The sequence below is a fragment of the Oreochromis niloticus genome, linkage group LG20 (assembly GCF_001858045.2).
Source record: "Oreochromis niloticus isolate F11D_XX linkage group LG20, O_niloticus_UMD_NMBU, whole genome shotgun sequence".
Classification (NCBI taxonomy): domain Eukaryota; kingdom Metazoa; phylum Chordata; class Actinopteri; order Cichliformes; family Cichlidae; genus Oreochromis; species Oreochromis niloticus.
The window spans coordinates 30,436,128-30,458,897 of record NC_031984.2 but is presented as its reverse complement, the minus strand read 5'-3'; the positions used below and the strand labels follow the sequence as shown (position 1 = coordinate 30,458,897).

Genomic DNA, 22,770 nt, shown 5'->3' with positions numbered 1-22,770 from the left:
GAATAAATACTAAAGAGTTAATCTGCTGTTACAATTACTGTATACACAAAGGTTATTAGCGTTAACAAAAACTAACGAAATAAGAAAAACTACAAGTAAAAAAACACTTTCATTAACGGAAATAAAAATAAAAATGAGACTAACTAAAACTAAACCAAAACTAACTAAAATTACCTGAATTTAAAGAGAAAATGTTTTTAGTTTTTGTTTATGTGTGTGTGTAATACATTAGTCTAGGGTGAATATGAAGTGTAAACCAAACAACCTCTGGCGAAGCGGATGGCACAACACAGAAGAGCCACCTCGTCAGGCCAGGACTCTGCAGTCTATTTACACCTACAGGCCAGTGGACACTCTTCCAATGATGAGGATGAACAGAGCCTGGACAGGGAGGAATGCTGGTTTGAGTGTGGAGTCAAGGAGGCCATTTACGTGAAAAGGAAAAGACCATCTCTGAATCGAGGAGGGGGCCTAAAGATTCAAGGAGCTTTATTTGTCATTCGCATCACATGTTAACATGAGGTGGAACGAAATTATGTACACACGGTCCAGAGTGAAAAGAAACAAAAATAATGAAGAAACAGAATTTTTTCCTTAAAGTTATAATAAATAGTTGGGTTTTTTTGTTTGTTTTTTGCTTTTGTTTTTTTAACAAACAGAAATGACAAGTAATAAGACAATACAATAAATAATACTATAACTAGAGTGCAACAACCTGAGTACCAGTATGGAGCATGGGTATGGAGTGTGGGTATAAATATAGGTGTAAATAAATACTTTAGCAGCAAAGGGCATGATGCCAGCATTGATAAAGTGACGGTGTCAGTAAGTGTCAGTAGTGGTTAAGGTGCTACAATAGCAGTTCTTGTCCATTTATGCACTGAGAAGTCTCACAGCTTCTGGAATGAAGCTGTTTCTCAGTCTGGTGGTTTTGCATTTAATGCTCCTCAGCCTCCTTCCTGAGGGGAGCAGGACAAAGAGTGTGTGTGCTGGGTGAGTGGGGTCCTTCATGATACAGGTGGCCCTCTTCCTGCATCTGGAGGTGTATATGTCTGTGACGGTTGGGAGGCTGCCTCCGACTACTCTCTGTGCAGCCTTCACCACCCTCTGTAGAGCTTTCCTCTCTGCCACAGTGCAGTTTCCGGGCCACATGTTGATGCCAGAGCACAGAACACTCTCCACCGCACATCTGTAGAAGGAGATGAGGACTGAGCTCTCCATTCCTGCACGCTTCAACCTCCTCAGGAAGCAGAGCCTCTGGTGAGCCTTCCTGATCAGGCTGGAAGTGTTGTTTTTCCAGGTGAGGTTGCTATCCAGGTAAGTACCCAGGTACTTGTAGCTGGGTACTTCGACTGCAGATCCTCCAATGTGCAGGGGTGTGTGTGTGTCTTCCCCTCCTGAAGTCCACAATCATCTCCTTAGTCTTCTTCTCATTTAAGCAGAGATTGTTTTGCCTGCACCAGTCCTCCAAGTGTTCCACCTCCTCCTAGCCGGTCTCATCATTGTTTGTGATGCAACCAACCACAGCTGTGTCGTCCGCAAACTTCACAATATGACAGCCTGGATGGCTGGGTGAGCAGTCATATGTAAGCAGTGTGAACAGGAGGGGACAGTGCTGAGGACTATGGAAGATGAGGAGACGTTGTGGATCCTCACAGACTGCGGTCTGTTGGTCAGGAAGTCAGGACCCAGTTACAAAGAGAGGAGCTCAGTCCCAGGGTCAGTAATTTGTCAACCAGTGTCTGCGGGATAATTGTATTGAAAGCGGATGAGAAGTCCACGAAGAGCAAACGGACATAGGAATTCTTCTGCTCCAGGTGGGTGAGGGTACTAAGGGTACATCTTTCGCCATCTAAGGCTACGTCCACACCAGCCCAGATAGATTTGAAAACGGTGTTTTCCTCTGAAAACGCTCTGCGTCCACACTGTTGTTTTCAGTAGTTTTCACAGAGTTGTGCGTCCACATTGAAATGGCCAAAAATGCTTACGTTCCAGTACTGCGCATGCGTGAAACGCAAGAAGATTCAACCTGCCTCGTTTCTGTCTGTCGTTTATTTACTTTCCGGGTGTGCCAAAAAGTGATTGCCTGCCAAAAACGGATTTCCAATGTTTCTGTGTATTTTTTATGTGTAATATCTTTACGTATGTTGGTAAATAGACTTCGGTGAACAGGGTTTACAAAGGGGTTATATATAGAATTAAAAAACTATCTGTTTTTCAAGTATCTTTACAACTCTGTGTTATTGTACTTACATTATAACCAATCCGGTCCTTTATCCCCACTTAAAATATTTTTACAGAACTATTGTAATATTTGCTGTCATTTCTGCTGTCCTTTTGGCCAACTTACTCATTACTCTTACAAAAGACATTTTTAATGTTAATGAGAATTTTTTTAACTGCATAAATAAAGGTTATATAAAGGTCACTGCCAACAACTGATTGCGGCTTCTACCTTGTTACACGAATGTTGTTTGTGACTCAAGATGACTTTATGTCATCCATAAGGGATGCATTTGACATATGTTTCACATATTATAGCCCAACAAGTTACTTATAGCAGTTTAAATACGAGCAATCAGTTTTTGGCAAATACCGGAAATCAGTTTTTGGCAGACAATCAGATTTTGGCACAACACCGGCTCTTTGAAACGTCGCGGCAAAATGTCGAGGAAAAGCACCGAGTTTTTAAAATGGACTAACAAGTAACTGCTGCGAGTAACACAAAAGTACAAAGTTGCAAAAGCGAGTGAGAGTTACAGAATTTGAAGAAAAGCTATCTGGAGCATGTACAAACTGATATTAATCTTTAATGGGGCTGTCAAAATTGAGAGCAAACAAAACAACTGCTGTATAATGCCCTCCACTATCTTAGTTTAATTGGTCACATGACTGCATCACATGACTAAAATGTGTCATCATTTTCGAAAAGTCTCAGTTTTCGCTGTCCACACTGTGACGCGAAAGCACCGTTTTCAAATGTATTCGTTTTCGAGAGCGTTTTCAAAACGCTACGTTTTCCTTGAGCGAAAACGCCGTCTCAGTGTGGACGGGAGGCCAAAACTGAGAGAAAACGATGCGTTTTCAAACGAAAACGCATTAGTGTGGATGTAACCTTACAGTGCTGTGATTGCAACCATTGCCCAACTCTCTGTGAATGGTACTCATGGGCTTTGATCAATGGGCTTTGATCAGTGGTTGTTGATCAATGGTCATGAGCATTTGCATATTAATGATCAAGGATCTGAGCTCCCAGCCCGTTGTTCCTTCAGTGGTGCTAGTTTCAGTCATTACTGAACTGTACAAATGTACTGTTTATGAGGCTGGGGAAACCTGCAGTCAGCTGAGACTGAAGAAGTCACTTGGATGAGTGATGAAACGTTTCTCCCACTGAAAATACTACGTCCAGATGAACAGAATCAACTAGCCAGGCTAGGAGAGTAATTTTTATCTGAATAATTAAACACTGTTATTTTTTCTTTTGTCTTTCTTGCAGCTACCCTCATATTCACATGGACAAACAAAACGGCTAAAACTTTGAATAGATTTTTCAGCTACATAAAACAGGAACAAAAAAAAGGTTGGGTAGAGGAAACACTATAAACATTTACAACATTTACTATGACAGGCTGAGGGTATCATTATCTTGGTAAGGATAGACTGTGGGTTTGTAGCTTTGCAAAGAAGGGCCTTCCCCAGAAATGGGGCCAGAGACAGCCTACACCCTGGACAGGTCACCGACCTGCTGCTTGGCTAACACATAGAGACAGACAACCATTCACACCCCGTTACACCCATGACCAGTGACTTAACATGCATGTCTTTGGAGGCAACCTGGAGAGAACCCACACGGGCTGAGGGAGAACACTGTCTGAAGGATTCAAACCCTCTTGCTGTGGCTATGCTAGGTCACAGTAAATGGAAAATGGTTCTTATACAGCATTCACAGATTCTGTGCTTAAGTGCTTTCTGTTCAATATTCACACTCAGGGTTTGCATCTTAGCCAAGGACATGTGGGACTGAACCACCAACCTTAACTTTCCTAAAAGTAGCGTCAGCTGTATATGACATCTGAGAAATCACAAATATTTAATCATGTATTATGGGAGACTCTTTAAAGCAGCACCAATGTAGTGGGATTCATAAATAATTGTTTGTTTTGAAAAATATCTACATTCCAACAAATGAATAAATATGAAAAAAAAAGTCATATTTTGACTAAGATTTAGTTTGAAACTCAAAGATTATTGATCTCGTAGTCTCCAGCAGTGTTATACGACTGCCAGCATAAAAGAAATACAGAGCAATGCTTACCAATATTTCATAGTCTGCAAGGAATCTATGACTTACCTTAATCAAATACTATCTGAATGTGGGCTAACATGTGGTTTACTTTGTCTGCGCACAACAAAGGACAAGTGTTTGAAAAAGGTAAACAAACAAGGAATATGTGGGAGAGCTCCAGATTCGACCTCTGTTCTTTTATGAAAATATCTCAGCACCAGAAACATTCAGGCACACGTCACACTTGGGAAGTAAAGCTGACCCTCTGCCAGCAGAGGGCAGTCACACATCGTTGTGGTTGGTGCAGACAAGGGGAAGAGTCCCGGCTTTTGACGTCACTTCATTTTCATCCTGAAGGACTTACAAACTCGACTTCACTGGAGATTTAAACAAACAACAACAACCACAAAACTTCCTCAAAGATTCGTGATGACAGCTTCCTTCATCATGATCATCTGAACCTTAGTGAACCCTGGTCACATACTGTTATCCAAACTAATAAGCAAAGGGAATCCCAATTACAGATAATACTGAACTGTCCGAGAATATATACTTTTCTCTCAGCATGTGGTCTGATCAAGTTTTAATGTACATCCGTGCTACATGAAATCTGTCACCACGCTCCATGAACTTACACCCTGCTGTCAAGCCAACAGGAGAAGTGCAATACGTCTGATGTGGATTTTCAAAATAATCCTCTCATGTTATAGAGCCTCGATATAGAACACGGAAGTAAGGATGAAGTTACTGAAGATGGAGACAGCTATAAGCAAGATAAAGTGTGTGTGTGAGAGAGAAAGAAAGAGAGTTTTGTATTCTTCTGGTTTTGCTTTTTTGAGGCAGTTGTGCAGGCTTTCCCTCCCTATTTCCCTTTCTCTCTAGACATTTATCAAGTAGTTATTAAGAAGCTTGTTTTGTCACAAAAAAAAGCAAAAAAGCAAAAAATTAAGGTGAAGTTGAGTCCACACTATATACATCATGTGAGATCTCAGTTTTGCTCCATTCCTGTCCGTCATACACCACACAGCTACAGCAACACTTTAGAAAAACAACGTCAAGTACAAACTACAAACTGAAACAAGTCTGCACAACTATGCTCCTTGGTATATTTGGGCAAGAAGTACACTTAACTCAATATCAATAAGTGAAGTTTGAAAAACTACTTTAAATTAGGTTAAATGCACTCATTTAAACCAAGTAAGAACATAATTTGGGTTAGACCGTGGTAGGTGTTGTTAATGTTGTTAATTGAACTTACCAGGGCACTTTTGAATTATTTCCATATTCCAAGAACATACAGCTTGTATATAGAAAGTATATGCAAGCACATTGTGTTATCCACAGCCAACTGCAGAAAGAAGCAGGTGAATGTAAATACAAATATCTGTTATGATCCTCAAGACTTACACACCTTTTACTGACAACTATTTCTACTTATAATAACAGCAATTATTATTAGTTAGGCTCGAGGCCTGAATTACGCACGCACCGGTCGCGGCCCTCCCTGAGCCTGGTTTTGCCGAGGTTTCTTCCTGTTAAAAGGGAGTTTTTCCTTCCCACTGTCGCCAAAGTGCTTGCTCATAGGGGGTCATATGATGGGGTTTTTCTCTCTATGTATCATTGTAGTTTCTACCTTACAATATAAAGCGCCTTCAGGCGACTGTTGTTGTGATTTGGTGCTGTATGAATAAAACTGAATTGAAATGAATTAACTTTATGGACTCTTCTGACAACTAATTGAGGGATTTGTTAAATTTAAACATATTTTCAGTCATCCAATCCACAGTGAAAAAAAATAGAAGTGGAGATATTTTCTACTACTACTAAATAAAATGTCTTTTCCGGTATAAAACAGTCGAGGCTTTTATTTTCTAGGCTAGGCTATTATCCGGTCTCGCGGGTACAGACTCGGACGTTGACGCTCACTCAGCCGCAAAGCTGTTGAACCCTCTCAGCTGAGTAGAGGTCCCCGTCCTGCGGTCAAACAACAGACCGCTCCTGGTTCTGAGGGTAACACCCACCCACCTACCCACACCCACAAACACCCACCGGACAGGACTGGGACTTTCTTTCTACGTTCAGTTGTTTTTTCTAAACTGCGCTGAGAAATTCTTTCTTTCTCTTTTTTCCTCCCCGTCTGAATCGCGAAGTAGAGGTTAACCCCAACAGATACTTTCTGCTTGTTAGCGTGGATGTGAGTCTCCGTTTCACTGCAGTCAGCACTATGGACGGCTGATTCACCAGCTTTACACCTAACAGGTAAGTTCAAGGCCATCCTTGATTAAAATTTAAAAACATGCGGGAGTTGTGGCAAAAGAACCTCTTGTAAAATTAAGAATAATAGCCTGTATTCTTATTCAGTTTTTCTTTGTTAAAGACAGAAACCTGCTTGGTGGCATAATGTTGGAACATTTACAAGTATTATTATAACTTGAACTCATATTAGGCACTTGTTTGACATGGAAGGTGGGCCTGCTTTGTAATTTTGCAGTATTGTGCTCGCAGTTTGTTGGGATATAACAGAATTTGTCAGCGTCACGCGCAGTCTCCGTGCCAGCTTACCCAGCACACTCAGACCAGACTGCTTTACAATGGACACAGAGCGGGACCACCGTGCGCACCCTCTTTGTCAGCTGATGTAGGAATGTGCATGAGCTGTGCGAGCCAAATGTCAAATGCCTTGCTCACCTGCTAACATTCTCCCGGACATATGCGGCTGCCTCTTTACTCCCTCATTTAGAAAACAGAAATCACGCACTTTGTGTTCACTGAACTTGACGGAGTTCACCGGCGTTTAGAGGCGTGAACATGGACTCCCTCTCATTGTTGGATAATGATCGTGGATGTTGTTTATGTCGCGTGTGGTGACGAGAAACATCTAATCAGCCTTTAGACAATGAGGAAGCTCACCCTAAGACAGAGATGTTTCTCTCATAGATTGATGTTCTTGAGTGCGGGGTGAATGCGTGGTTTGGTTGAAATGGCTAAAAAAGGAAGCTTGACTGTAGCTCAACAGCTGGTTCTCCTGTTTTAAAACAGCTGTCAGATTTAATCCAGCAACATGAGAAACAGCTTAGAGATTGATTGAGTCAAATCAGAGCCTCCAGAAAAACTCTCTTCTAAGTCTTGTGAGAGGTCAGTGATGGAGAGCAGGCTTTCTTCCCATTTTTTTTAAAGGGGTCAAATGTTTTGATAGGACAATTCATATGCATTTTTAATGGCTGCATAGCTCGGTCTTGAACCTTACTTATGTAGGTCCTATCATCCAGACACTTTTGGAATAGCTGGCCATCTGCTTGCTGATGGTCTGTTCCAAAGCACGATATCGCATTACCCACGATGGACTGTGGGGGATGAAAGAAAGTGCTTTTTATTGCTTTATCACTTTGTAGAAAAGTTACACTGTTCATAGATTTAAAGCCAAATTGTCAGTTGTGCCATGTAAGCTGACTGTGTGCTTGAATGAAAAGTTTGCAAAAGGCAATATAAAACTTTATGTTACCTTGAGGGTTTTTATCTTACAATATAAAGTGCCTTGATGTGACTGCTGTTGTGAATTGGCACCCTATAAATCGAATCAAACAAATGTAAATGCTCTTTGAAGAAATATACCAATATAGCTTATGGTTGCCAGTATTGGTTGGTATCAACATTTTTGCGTGATATCAGACAAACTGACTGATTGGATTGCCTATTGGCAAACAATATATTACCAATTATGGTGGCTAACATTTGTGTCACAGTGTCACAAAATAAGGTGTTGAAGACCTGAAAGATTGTAATGAATATTAGAGCCAAACTGCTATAGACATTTGAGGACAATATTGATATTTGGAGACTTAGCATTTGTTTTAAAATATAAAATGTGTTATTTATTCACTTGCTTATGCATGTGTGGCATTCCAACTAACTGTTGTCCTCATTAGGGAAGTTGCAGAGTAACTTCTGGTGGACAAACTATGCAGCATCAATACTTGTATCATGGCTGAATGATGATTTTCCCTGTCTCTTCTTTGCTTTTAAAATTTTTATTTATTGGCTATTAAAAATAATGATATTGGTAAATCATCATCTAGCTAATATCAACTGATAACATTAGTCTGTAAGTAAATTGGTAGAGCTTTAATGAATCATGTTGGTTTTGCCTAACGCTAAAAGTGGAATAAAAATAATAAAAGAAAATGGCATTGTCGTTCATAGGTTTTTCTAAATACTGGTAACCAAACTTTAACAGTCAGTGCATCCATGATCCGTATACTGCTGTACTGCTTTGAGCTGTAGCTAGTATAACCTAGCAAACATTTTAGCTTGAATTAGCTAATGAGAACTTGCATATATTCATATATTGTCTTCATTTTTAGCAACATCTTTCTTGTCTTTATCAAAGTTGACAGTAATAATAAGTTGTGTTTAATATGTTGTAATTTTCTGAACTAACATAAAAGTCTGAAGTGACATTAGCTAGTGTGTTTGATAGCTTTAAATTTTAGGCTACATTGCTTTAGCTACTGTTTCAGGAGTTTCTAATGTATGACTGACAATAGATAGTGAACCTTATTACACAAACACACCCACACACAGATCCAAAAGTTAAAAAAAATACAGTGGACATTAAAAAATATAGGAGTTTAAAATTATAGTAAAAAGTGAATGATAATAAAAATCAGGAATGGTTAAAATAACATGTAATGTTTTATATTCTTTCAACGAACACCTATTAATTTAGTTCTGTTTTTCACTTATAACCTTTTGTTAAATTTTTTTAGGTTTCAGACTCCTTACAACAAGAAATCTTCTGGGTCACACCCAAAACAGTATCGCAGGGCTGCTGCCATTTCTACATGGAGAGCTTTTGAAATCAAACTGTGGCTCATTATGCTCATTATATGTGGCATACAGCAAGCATTTAGGTTTCTTCCGGAGCCCAAACCTCTCAGACACACGGAGAGGAACGGGTCGAAGGCCACTTCAGCTGCAGCTGGTCATTGAAAAAGTGATGCTGCTCAAACCACCGCTTTCTAGCCCTTTCTGTGAGTCACAGAAGCAGGACTGCTCAGCACACATGCAGCAAGGACAGAGCTTTTTGATTTATAGGTATCAAGTGTTGACTGCACTGTAGGTTAAGTAGTTTGCCTTTCAACAGCGAGAAAAGTGGAAATGAGTGGGAACAGTAAAAGGAGTGCTTTTTCCTTTTGAAATCAGACGCCTCCTCAGCAGGCCGTCTCATCCATAACCTTCATCTCGGGTGTCACATACCGTAGTAGGATGTGAGATATATTTTTAGCAGCATTTTTAGTAACACAGGCATCAGTTGCTTGGTGCGTAATCATAAAAACAGGAAAGGATGTGATCCCTTGCTGAGTTTTGATGAGCGCTTGTTAATGAGTAACTGTGTTGTTAAGTTGTTAGGTGATTTCAAGGCACTTGTTTGCTTAATCATAATCAGAAACATGAACTCGCATGGAAAGAAATGAGAGGGCAAACAGCCTATCCAAGTAGGTGCATCAGTGTTTGAGAGGGGGACAATGTGCACACCAGATTCTGATGATAGAAGTATTAGGGCGTTCCCCGTATCGGTCACTGCAACAGCTGGTGGTCCCTTATGGTACATTCTTCTGTGTGTGTGTGTGTGTGTGTGTGTGTGTGTGTGTGTGTGTGTGTGTGTGTGTGTGTGTGTGTTTGTGGTAGTAGGGTGTGGGAGTGGAGAATCTGCAGAGAACACTTGCTGGGGCACCACTGTGGCCACAGGCATCCCTAGGAAGATAAAGGAAACTAGAAGGCATTGTTCAAGCTCTCGGCCTGTATTTTCCTCTCTTCTCTAACTCCAAGCTGCGTCTTTTATCGGTTTTCCAAGCTTAGTTAAGACAACTCACATTTGGTTGACCCTGCTTCAGATACGCTTGCTATCTCCTGGCTAGATTGGATCTTAGGCCTCAGTAAGCCCTCGCGGGAGTTGGCTGACAGTCAGATTGGCAGCCTAATAAATACTCCTTTTCATTAGGAGCAAGCTTTCATTCACCGTACTTAAATGGAAACCCCCTTTCAGTTCCCTCATCCTATTGACCATACAGGATTTACAATAGAGGCACAGGGCGTTTGTCAAGAAAAGCGCGCACACACACATGTGTCACATACTGAACCTTGATTCATATCTTTGGTTCCGCTAGAAGGGTACGATATAATGAGTGAAAAATTCAGCTTGAACTCTTCTTGGTAGAATCAGTTAACTAAGCAGATGGATGGGGGTGCCCAGATAACCACCAATCCACAGATAAGGTTTCATTTCTTGGCAGTGTTAGGAAGCGGAAAGCTGGTTACTCATCGTGGTTAGACTGTCTCACTTCTTTGTCTACAACACCTTATCTAACAATTTATCTCCTACGTTTTAGAACATGCCCCTTGGAAAATGTAGGAAAGATTTTTTTTTTTTTTTAATGGGAAATCTAACAGGTTTGTAGAAATTTGAATTAGATTCACTCAAAAAGGTACAATTTCATTGTACTTTGTTCTGAGGAACTCCACAAAGAAAAGTAGTAATATTCTAGAGTAATTTAGAGAAACTTCAAAGGCAGACTTGGTGTTTTGGAGTGCTTGACTGACAGTGTCCTAAAAACGTTTCTGCAGTGTGGTGTACAGTATCTAGTATTTCATCTGAGTTTAGAAGAAAGCATAATGCGTCCTATGTGGTCGATTGAAGATGTGTTACTGCCCAGGTGTTGGGAATATTTACCACACTTACCTTTATGTTCATGGACAGGAAACAGCATTTTGTATGCAAATGAAATAATCTCGCTATGAGTGTAGATGTGACAGTAACTTCTATTACTAATAATGTTTATTTTACAAAACTTTCGTTGAGCAAGCTACTTACCTCATCGCAGAATAATGCTGGTGGATAAAGGAGTGCCTCTTGTTCTCTTTGTTGTGTTAGCAGCTCTTTCCTAGCTGATATTTTATGAACATGTATTTTGCTGTCCGCCCTTTTTTCTTCTTTCTTATAAACTTAAATAAATGCTTTTAATTGGGTTTTTATTTTCCATAACTAAATTATTCATCTCCTCCCTTTGTTCTTTGGATTGCTTATCACACCTGCACATGAAGCTGGAAAGCTTGAATATTATACTGATGTTTTCTTGGGGGGTTGATATTTCCGTAATTTTGGCCTGTAGGTGTTTGTGTACCGTGGCTGAATTGTAGCAATAATATTGCTATCCCTTTATGCCGGGCAGCCTCATCTGAGAAGACGGTGTTCAGAATGAAGTATCAAAATTTGGATTAAAAAAAATTCAATATCCGGAATAGCATAGAATCCCTAGCTAATACAACAATAAGGTCAACATTAATCCTCATTCATGTAATCCTTTTTGAAAAGGTAATCTTCTTACAATAGGTCCGAAGAAGGCATGCCTTATTAAACCCAGAGGGTGTGGCTTTTATTGTTCTGAAGCAGCCCTCAGCCGTGGGACAGTTGTGCATGTGCCACTATCCACCAGTGCCCTGCCTCAGCCACATCCCTGGTCCCTTTACCAAGCTCCCTGGAGAGCCTCAGCTCTGGCTGCAGCCCATGCTCTAGACAAAACCTTAAACCCCCAGCTGCCCCATTCTGTATTACTGCTTCAGGCCCCTAACCCTCCCTCTTCACTACAGAGTTACAATACATATAAGACACTCTTGCTGAATTGGGTTAATTCATTACAACAGCTAAAAGGAAATGACATCTTGATCTTGTTCATGTCAAAACCCAGAAGGCTTCAGAAGAAATGTGACTAATAAGCATAATTTATATTCTGCGTTGAAGGTTCAGTGAAATGACACTGCTGTGGGAACTCGATCTGCATCACCCTCATATACCATTACAGGGACTGTTCAAACAGCATCTTTTTGTTGTACATAATGCAACCATTTTCATTAGATTTCAGGTTAGACTTTCTGCTCTTTTCCAGTTCTTCGCACCGGCTTGTGTCTAAGACATCACTGATGACGTTGGATCTGCCGGTGGTAATCAGGGGTCTGACTGATTGCTGAGCCTAGTCCTTGGTGGCACTACAGAGAGTTGTGTGCATATTTGAGTCCATGGTGCCTAAACTATCAGACAGTTACATGTATGTCCAGTTGCTGCAAAGCTAGAAACATAAACCCTCTTCCCACTAAACTGTTGTCCCTGAAATCCAGCCCTAGGCATCTGGACAGTTGCCTTTGGACCCAGTAGAATTATGCTAGTGATGTGGCTGACTCACAGGTGGAGCATTCCTTTTTTATAAGACATGCCTGAGCTGCTTGAGCTCTTTGGTATACTGGCAACTGCCTTTTACTGCCATGGGTGTTATCATTCCTTCACTGTTAGTTCTCAAGATCAGGCTAGAATTAATGACTAATAACAATTGAAAATCACCAGTGGTCAATGAATGATCAATATCATTTGCACAAATGTCAAGATAAAATTGTGGGAATTGGCTGATCAAACAAACCCAACTTAGCTGCTTCACTCTGCTGTCAGTTGAGCTAATGGATTACTTGTTTGGATACTTGAAAAGTAAGGTCCGGAGGCTTAGTCAGCTTTGCTTTCTTCATTGTCTGCAGGGGTCTGCTGTTACTCGGCTGTTTGTCTAATCCTCAGGTTTATCAGCAGTGAAAGGGATTTTTAGAGTGTCAGTCTAGATGTCAACAGATAGTAGATGGATTAAATCCCCTTAAGCTACTCAAGAGAGGGGATGAGGGCAGAGCTGTAACTGTCCAAGGCTATTGATTATCAGTAAACCATACTGATGCCATTTATTTTGTCTGTGTTAAACAGTCACTGGTATTAATGAGGTTATTTGAGCAATAGCTCTTTGGATTTGAAAAAGTTGAATTTAGTTCAGACCTTACTGAAAATGCAACTCGCTACTTAACTGCTTCCTTGATTGGACAATATTTACATTTGCTGCTCTCGATTATTCTTTCACTTTCAAATCAGCGCACTTGGCACTTTAGGTTTTCATGGTGGATAAAACTAAAATCCTCTTACGCTTCCTCCTGATTAATGAGAAACTGGGGGAAAGTTAAAAAAAGTTGAAGAGTAAACCATAAAACCTCAAGGACCGCTCAGTATGAAGTCCACTTCAGGCTGAGCGTAGGGAAGATAAAGCTGGCCTTTGCTAATTTAAAAACAAATCACAAACCACATGAAAGTTTTGATTGATGTTTGGACAGTCGCATGTGACAATGAGCCTTCCAGATTACATGTATGCTAGCAAGATGTCAAAAAAGTCAAGGATATGGAAGAGCTACAGTCTGTGGTCTGAAATAACTTAAAACGTGCAATAACGTTCCTGCAAACATTAGGTTACCAACCATAGCTAGTTGTCTTGGTATTATTGTGTTGATGTACCTCACAGTCCCATCCTTCATAAACCAAACAATGCAGGACTTGAACCCTGTTGAATATATTATTTTCCAAGTTCTACTTTTTTTCTCAATAGTCTGTTGGAAGTAATTGGCCCCACTTCTGCTTTTTTAATGAATGCAAACATCTGGGTAGCCTACTTCCGTGATTGCCATTGCTTTTTTGTACAGACATTACTTGATTTCATGTGCAGCACGGATTCAACAGTTACAACTGATCTGACAGCTAATCTGCAAATTCTGGATAGAATTTTTTAATCTGTCTGGCGAGTAAATTCAGAAAGTTATGTTCTACAATCTATTAACTTAGTTTCTTTGCGTTGAATATATGTTTTGTTTAGTTGTGCAATAAATGCTGGCCTTCCAATTATGCTTAAACACAGTAACTCAGCAGGAAATGCTGATCTCATTCTATGTGCGATTTCTCCGGAAGGCTGGTATTGAACCTGAAAAGTGGCTTTAAATTACCCTGTTCTCTAGCTCATGGGAACTGACAGAGAGATGCTTTTCTGCCAGACTATTCCGAGCGTTTGAGTGGCTGCTCACTCAATGTTATATTAGATGAGGAGACGAGCAGAATGGTATAATTTAGTAAAGGATCTTGGCCTTGTGGGCGGAGTGTAGCAGAGAAAAACTGGGATTTGGTGTGTGCTTACTCCAAATGCAGCAGCTGCAGCAGAAAGAGGAGGAAATCATTTAGATGGTTTGTTTGACCGGTTCGACCATGGCGGTCCACTAGTCTGCCGCATTTCTATGATCCAGTTGGCAGTCGGCCATAATCAAAACATGCCTGCTTATTAACATAAAGCCAAGGCTGTTGATATAAGGAAGCTAGAACCCTAGTGGAAATTGTTTTTTTTTGCTTGATTTGTGTATGTTCATGTCTAGGTCAGTGCTGAAGTTATGCACTGTAATAATCCTATAGTCAAATACATTTTGAATTGGCTGAGATTTTTGTTTTTTCCCCCCTGCTATGGTAGATGCCACATTTCACTTTAAAATGTCTGTTACTCTGCAGCTGGCGTTTGGAATCACTGGATTAAAAAGAAAGTCGTAATACATTTTTTGCCTTTTTTAAGTAATTTTACGTTTGAAAAGGAACAAAAGGAACTGAACTCCTGAACCCCTTTGGGGAGGTTTTACAAAATATAGGCCCTAAAAGGAAGGGCCCATATGTCACGCAAGGAGTATAAAGTAAAGTCAGAAATGGTCTGCTTAAGGAGTAAAGCTCCTACTGCTATACTGCTTCACTTAGTTAAGATTTCTCCCTCTCCTCACCCCCAGCCGGTTGCAGCAGATGGCTGCCCCTCCCTGAGCCTGGTTCTGCTAGATGTTTCTTCCTGTTAAAAGGGAGTTTTTCCTTCCCATGGTCTGAGAAAACCCTAATAATCAGATGTCCTCCTATGAGCAAGCATTCAAAGTGGGTCAGCTGATTGTAGGGTCTTTACTATATAAATCATATGGAGGAGATTTGGCGCTATATAAATAAAACTGAATTAAATCCAACATGTGGCTGCTGTTATACATTTCTGCTTAACAGTGGCTGCAACGTGTAGTGGTTTACACATTCACCTAAAAGGTAAAAGATCCTTGGTTTGATATCAGAAGGAAACACAGATTCCTTTGGGGTGGTGTCAGGAAGGGCATCTGGCATAAAAACCTGCCAAATCAAATACATGGAGCTACCTGCTGTGGCAAGCTTTTGTGATTAAGCTTTAGTTGAGTCATAATTTGCTCCACGACACGTCACAGCATAGTGAATAATGCCTGCCAAAGCAAACTTTGAAATTTGCTTCATTTATGTGACCAAAAGCCCCAAACTTTCCAACTTGCATTGGTTGATTTTGCATGATTTTTTTTTTTGTCTTCTGATAGTAAACCCTTTGAGGTCTAAGCCAACTCTAACCCTAACCATGGCCTAGCCGCAGACTTTGTTTTGGAAATTTGTGAATTGTGTTGATGTGTGCCAGAATTATGTTTTCTTTTCTTCTTGCACAGAAGAAAAGAGGATGACAAGTGCATTAATCATATAGCAGTCATACAATTTAAGTACCACAAAATAAATTATTTGTAGCAGGATAAAACAGTATCAGTGTTATTTTCCTATCAGTCACTTCTGCAAGCTTAAGATCTCAGTGGGGGCTTGAGTCATGGTTCATTAATAGTTGGTGATCAACAATAACTCTTGTACGTATAATGGATAAAATATACATTGGGTTATTTATTTATTTATTTATTGACATGGAGAGCTGAAATGTAATTTCCTGTTGCAGGAAACAAATGTATGGGTGCTCTGGGCTATGTTTACTTTATATGTATGTAACAGAACAAGTGATGTGGCAGTGGGGAGGCTAACCAAAGTGAGCACAGTGTGTCTGGGTGTAGTCGGGGAGTATAGATTTTCATAGTGGTTACAGCATAGTCGACCACACAGTAAGTGAACAGGAGGAAATCATCCAAACACAGTAACTGGATCTTTATAGACACCTGAATGTTTGATGTGCACCTCTGTAGTTCTGTCACACTCCGGGCTCACCTGCTCTGTTGGTCACAGCAAACTAAGTATTTGGAAATTAGCACAGTGTAAGAAAATTTTCCCAACATGAACGAGTAAATCTGTTTTGTTGCACGATTCACAGGCTGTTGGTGTGAAGGAAATGAAACTGATATAAAAATTTTTGCACCGCAATTCAGCTGAAAGCAAGTGTCTCTATTGTGGGACTGTTTTCACTTCTTCAGAAAAATGAGTTTCATGTTCAGCAGCACATTGAAGTAGTGACGCATTTTTATATAAAGATTCTTACCACACTGGAATACATAGAATGAGAATAGCTAATAGTTTAAGAAGACTTTTTTATATAAAAATAGTCAATTTTTCTCCATGCTCAATGCTGGAGCAAGCACTCTGTTAGATTTAACAATTAATAGGTGTGTTTGTGATATCTGATGATTCACATAATTTAGTAACTCTAAACTAGGGAGTCACTAAAGCAAAAAGTTATTATTTGAAAGATGAGAGGATAGGCTAACCTCAGAGATGTTAAAAAAAGAACTTCACCTGCACATAGTGGGGTTTTTTCTTTTCTGTTTCTTGGCTAAGTTATTTAACGTGAATGAATTTGCAACTTAAATGTTGCCTGCTAACCAAGGTCGCTAGCATTACCTGATAACTCCAGCCTCTTGTCCAAATATAGTAACTTGTAGTTCCAAAAAACTAACATAGTGCCAGGCAAAACATTAACGTTGAGGGTTCAGAATACACAGAATAGCAGCGGGTGACTGTGTCCATCGCGTACAGTATAAGAATGAATCTTGGAAAAAGGAAGCTGCTTTTGAGTCTCATGTCTGTGTGTTGGAGGTTTAAGTCAGAAATCAGTACACAGCAACACAACAATGTAGCAAAGTATGGGCACAAAACAATTTGAATTTATTACAGATGGAAACATAACATAATAAGTACAACATAACAGACATAACATAATACATAAAAGAAAATACTGCAGCAAAGTTAAATCTTGGTGTAACAGTAGATGTACATGCTGGAGTTGACAGAAAGACACCAGCACCCTTATTTTTGCACCTCACCTACCTTTGCACCTTCCCTTTGGATAACATCAGGCTTGCTGTTTTTCCCAAGTTCATTGCCACAGAGACATTTAATACATAGAGCTTGACTACATGGTTGTAGACAGATGGTAGCTGCTACACGGCATCTATCTCCAGGTGGGGTCTTCTGCCCCTTTTATTGTTCTGAGTTTACACCAATGATACCTCCCAACAGGCTCAGCCCACAAGCTATGCAACCTGCTTATTATTCTAAGATCAAGCTTTCACATAAAAGAGGGTGCTGGCATTATGAGAAACGGCCCACAAGTTGTTGTTATTGAGCCTGTGTGTGTATGTGGTCTCCATTAGTTGAACAGTAGTCAGACCAAGTCTGTTTGTCCAGCTGCTGAAGCGCCCCCCCCTACCAGACTCTAACTCATACACACACACACACACACACACACACACACACACACACACACACACACACACACGCACACGTTTGCACTGGCTACAGTCATTCCCAATCCTAAACTAACTTTAACCCTTGACTAACCAAAGCTGATTTTTTAACATTTAGTATGCATTTATGCAATTTTACCTTGAATACTGAACTGCTTTTTACAGACCAGATTATTCTTATCCTCTCACCATCACCACCACATGAAAACACACACACACATACGCATACACACCTTGGCCTTCTGGCTTTGTGTTCCATTTAAATGGATCTTCCTCTACCCCCTCTTCTTACAGAGCCATATCTATATAGGCCATGTCTGCCTGCCTCTCTCTCCTCCCTCTGTCCCTCCCTTCTGTCATTCTTTGAATCTTTTCTTATCCTGGGGGTCCACAGTTTGACCCCAGTTGCCCTTGACACATGCACTTCTAAAGCTTCAGCCAATCAATAGAGAATCCAGTGTCCCGGTGTCAGATGTTGCCTCCGCTAATTGAAACCAACAACAACCCGTAGTGAGCGCGAATGAGCATTTTTGCCTATGTGTGTTGGGATGATGAATGAGGAGGATGGAGGAGCTGCCACAGTCACATGGTGATCACCCAGTCATCAGCTATTGTCAGGACCTTTTATTTTTGCAAGATTAGCGAGAAAAATTGTACCCCAGTCATGTCAGCTGTATGACAGCCAGACAAATGTGGCTTGAGAATTGTGGTTTTAAGGTAGCAGCAGCACTCTCACTTGCAGGCTGAGGCTGGCACTATTCTGCATTCTTCTTGTTTTCAAAAATACCTTAAAAACGCCACTTCTTTACACCTCTGTATAAAAGCTGGGCACAAAATGAAAAGTGGAGGAATTGTTGATGCCAGGTTGGAGCTGTGGTTTGATACACACTGCTTATAATGTAGAATGCCAGGAAAGTGGTTTTGTTATTGATAATTTTAAATAATCAGCAGTGTTATAGTTTGCCATCATGAACAGTGCATTTTTACTTGTTTTTATTAATTTTACTAGTTTTTCAGCAAACAGTGGAACTTTTTGGCGTGACATGACAAACGTGCATCACGCTTATTGGTAGTTTTTGACTTTTCTTGGAATGTAATCACATTCAATTGTACACAGTGTAAAAGCGAAGCTATCAATTTACCAGTGAATATACTTCCCTATCACCTATGGTCACAAGATCTGGGTAGTGACCCAAAGAACGAGGTCACGGATACAAGTGTCAGAAATGAGTTTCCTTTGAAGGGTGGCTGGGTTCTCCCTTAGAGGTAGTGTGAGGAGCTCAGTCATTTGAGAGGGACTCAGAGTAGAGCCGGTTGAGGTGGTTCGACTATCTAACTAGGATGGCTGCTGAAACGCCTCCTAGGTGAGGTGTGTTGGGGCCAGGGGCAGAAATTATATCTCTTGGCCGGCTGGGGAAAATCTCAGCGTTCCCCTGGATGAGCTGCAAGAGGTGGACAGGAAAAGGGAAGTTTGCTTGTCTGCTTAGATTGCTCCCCTTCGACCTGAACCTGGATAAATGTTAGAAAATAGTTTGATGGATGAGTAATGCTTTGGCTCAAACAAGGAATTTTACCTTCTTTCCCTCTCCCTTTAAACTAGGCTTCTTCTGATTGACTGCTGCTCTCAACCGAAAGATTTGACCAGCAGGTCGGTGGCGCCTTTGTGCTCACACCAACAGCTGCGTGCTCGAGATAACAATGTTAATATCTGCTCTCTGTGAGATCACACGGAGCTAAGAGTAAAAAAAAGGCATTTTATTTGATTACAGTAAATGATTATAAAGTGTGACAGCTGCAATTACCTTTAGTTATAAACTTGTATATATTATTTTATTGTAGTTATATAGGTATAGACCTGTTTGTGTGTTGTTGTTTCTTTTTCTTTTTCTATTGCTATTTTTTGGGAGGGTTGTTATTTTTATTTCAGAGGGAAAAATAATCCAGACATAGGGAGCCAAATAAAAGTGCAGCATATAAAGGTAGTGATCTAACCTACCTCAAATAACTGTAAAAATTCCAAAGAGGACATGAGAATGATTTATTGCCTCATGCCGTTCATTTGGAGCATTTATTGCCTTAAATGAAATGATTCATAAAGCACTTATAAAAGCAAAGTTCTTCTCACTGAGAGAGCTTAAACACATGTTGGCTGTGCTATTGTGATGTATCACCCAGCTGCATTATCAGGGAGCCTATTAACAAAAGAGGTTACAAGTGGTCTACAGGGAAAGGGCTCTCAGCTTTTTAGCTCTTGACCATGTGACCAAGCAGGTGACAAAAACGCAGCCAGTGCAACTGTTGCTCTGCAAAGTGTAGAAAAATAAGAGGCGTATGGCACGCTTTACAGAGTGTGGAGTGTAAATTATCTAACCACACGGTAATGTTTTCACTATCAAGACTCTTGTAAACCACTTGCACTGTTTAATTTTCATCTTGAATGAAAAGACAAAAATTATTGCTGGGTTCATTGTTCTGACAAAAAAGGGGAAGGGGAGGGGTTCCTTTCATAGCTACTGTAATTAATCCCAAGCATCAGTCAGACTATTCTCATTAATAATGCATTTCTTAGCAGCAGTGCTGACACAGGGAGTGGATTTGAGTCTTTATTCAGACATTCAGCAACAATGCCAGGCAACCCTCGGAGCCAATCTGCTTTACTCGAAAGCCAGCCGCCGAGACAAGCAGGTTTCACTGCTCAGCCGTGCCCTACGTTTCCAAACAATGACGATTACAATACACGTGGAGCTCAACAACAACAGTCCCATAATCTGTCTTCTAAATAAAAATACACCACCCTTCTAGATTCAAGGTCTTAAAAATATGTGGACTCTTCTTTCTACTTCCCTTTTCTGTACTTAAACCACCTAATGTGTTAAAGGTTCAGTTTGCAGGACTTTATCCAATAATACATTCAGCCCCAGTTTTACTCTTAGTTTTGTGTAATCAGACCCAAATACTGTATACATTTCACTGAACCCAAGAGTACAAGATTATCTGCATTTGGATTTTATTAGATATTTGAGTCACATGTCTAGTTTGAACATAGTACCAAGCAGAGCAGCCAAGTAGCTAATGTAAGCTGCTATGCAGGGGTCTTTAGCAGTGGTTTGAGGTACTCAGATCCTTCAAACGACTTCATCAAATAAAGCATATTTAAAAATGCTCCATCTACAGGAAGGTGAGCCTTTGACTCGGGTACACATCACTGGATTCTTGATACTGTGCCAGCCAGTATATATATATGTTAGTGAAAACTGGCATATACATATGCCAAAATAACAAATAAACACTAATGCTAACTACAATTCACCAAGTGTAACATTGGTAGCCCTTTCCTTTGCTCTCCCAGGTGTCTGTCATACAGATGTGAACAAAATATACACAACTAGTCAAAAGTTTCAGAATGCCCCAATTTTTCCATTTATTTATTACAATTCAAGTCATTCAAGTCCAATGAATAGCTTGAAGTCATACAAAGGTAAGTGGTGAACTGCCAGAGGTTAAAGAAAGGTAAGGTTACCCAAAACTGAAAAATAATGTACTATTAAGAATTATACAAAAAGGCCTTTTTCAAGGAACACAAAATTGGTTAACAATTTAAAGCTGTTCTGCAGCAGTGAAGGTTGATCAAGCCTTTAAAGCTGGTGCTACTAATTCCTACAGGTGTTCCAACTTTTCTGGATTACTTACAACCCTCTCTGTCTGCATAAAAGCAGTGTTGGAACACACTGCGGTAACATACCCTCGTGACCATCACTTAAACAGTATTGTACTGCAGAAAGTAGTGTCTTGCTACAAAAATGGTGAGAAAACGGCAATTAACAATGGAAGAGAGACAGACCATCATAACACTTGAAATGTAGGTCTTTCCTACAGAGAAATTGTAAAGAAAGTCAAGGTGTCAGTGAGTACAGTTTCCTTCACCATCAAAAAGCACTCAGAAACTGCAGCAAACTCTGACAGGAAGAGGTCTGGCAGACCCAAAGCCACAACTGAATCAGAGGACAAGTTTCTGAGAGTTAACAGCTTGTGTGATTGGCGGCTCACAGGACAACGGCTTTAAGCACAGCTTAATAGCGGTTGTAAGACTTCGAGCTGCTGGCTTGACAGGACGAGTTGCAGCAAGAAAGCCATTGCTAAGACATCAGAATAAGACAAAGAGGCTTGCCTGGGCCATGAAACACCGCCACTGTACTACAGAAGACTGGAAGAAGGTTTTATGGACTGATGAATCAAAATTTGAAATTTTGCTCCATCACATAGGATCTTTGTAGGTTGTTGAGTAGGCGAAAGGATGGATCCACAGTGTGTGGCATCAACTGTCAAACAAGGAGGAGGAAGTGTGATGGTCTGGGGCTGTTTTGCTGGATCCAGGGTCGGTGACTTGTACAGAGTGGGAGGCACCCTGAACCAAAACGGCTACCACAGCATTCTGCAGCACCATGCAGTACCCTCTGGTATGCACCTAGTTGGTCAGGAGTTCATCCTACAGCAAGATAATGACCAAAAACACAAGTCCAAACTATGTCAGAACTATGTGAGGAAAAAAGAACAAGACTGTAAGCTTAAAAACATGAAGTGGTCAGCACAGTTTCCAGACTTAAACCCCATCATACTGGTTTGGGATGAACTGGACAGAAGAGTGAAACCTAAGCAACCTACAATATCTGTTATATCTGCCAAAGTTGGCTACTTTGAGTCAAAAGTTTTAGAATACATTTTGATCTATAAATTGATTCCATGATTTCTTTTTTTAACTCCAATTGCTTATTTGTACTATGCTTTTATTTCAGAGTGCAGAGACATTTTATTGCAAATTATGCAATTTAAAACTGGAAAAATTGGGGTGTTCTAAAACTTTTGACTGGTAGTTTATATGTTGAACTAGTGCAAATAAAATGTAATTTATAAGTAAAAGTAATGTGTATGTACTTTACATTCAAAATATTAGAAATAAATGTCTAGTTTCACTCATTAAAGCTAAGAAAGATCAAATAATGTGACTTAATTTAGTTTTATTTTGAAAAAATGTCTTAATCAACTTGAAATATATAAAAATAAAGCAAACTTTATTATAGAAAGACCCATCTTGT

At 40.1% G+C, this 22,770-nt stretch overlaps 1 protein-coding gene across 3 annotated transcripts in view; it reads left to right on the top strand.

Moving 5' to 3' along the window:
* The first annotated feature begins 6,180 nt into the window (after positions 1-6,180).
* plxnb1a (plexin b1a) overlaps positions 6,181-22,770 on the top strand; it is a 70,090-nt gene continuing 53,500 nt past the window's right edge. For 2 of the 3 annotated variants that reach the window (XM_025901692.1, XM_005454073.4), the window contains exon 1: positions 6,207-6,544. The gene's annotated coding sequence lies outside the window, so the exon portion shown is untranslated. Of the gene's footprint in view, positions 6,545-22,770 lie in introns of all 3 variants that reach the window. The other variant, XM_013273741.3, reaches the window with a different exon arrangement.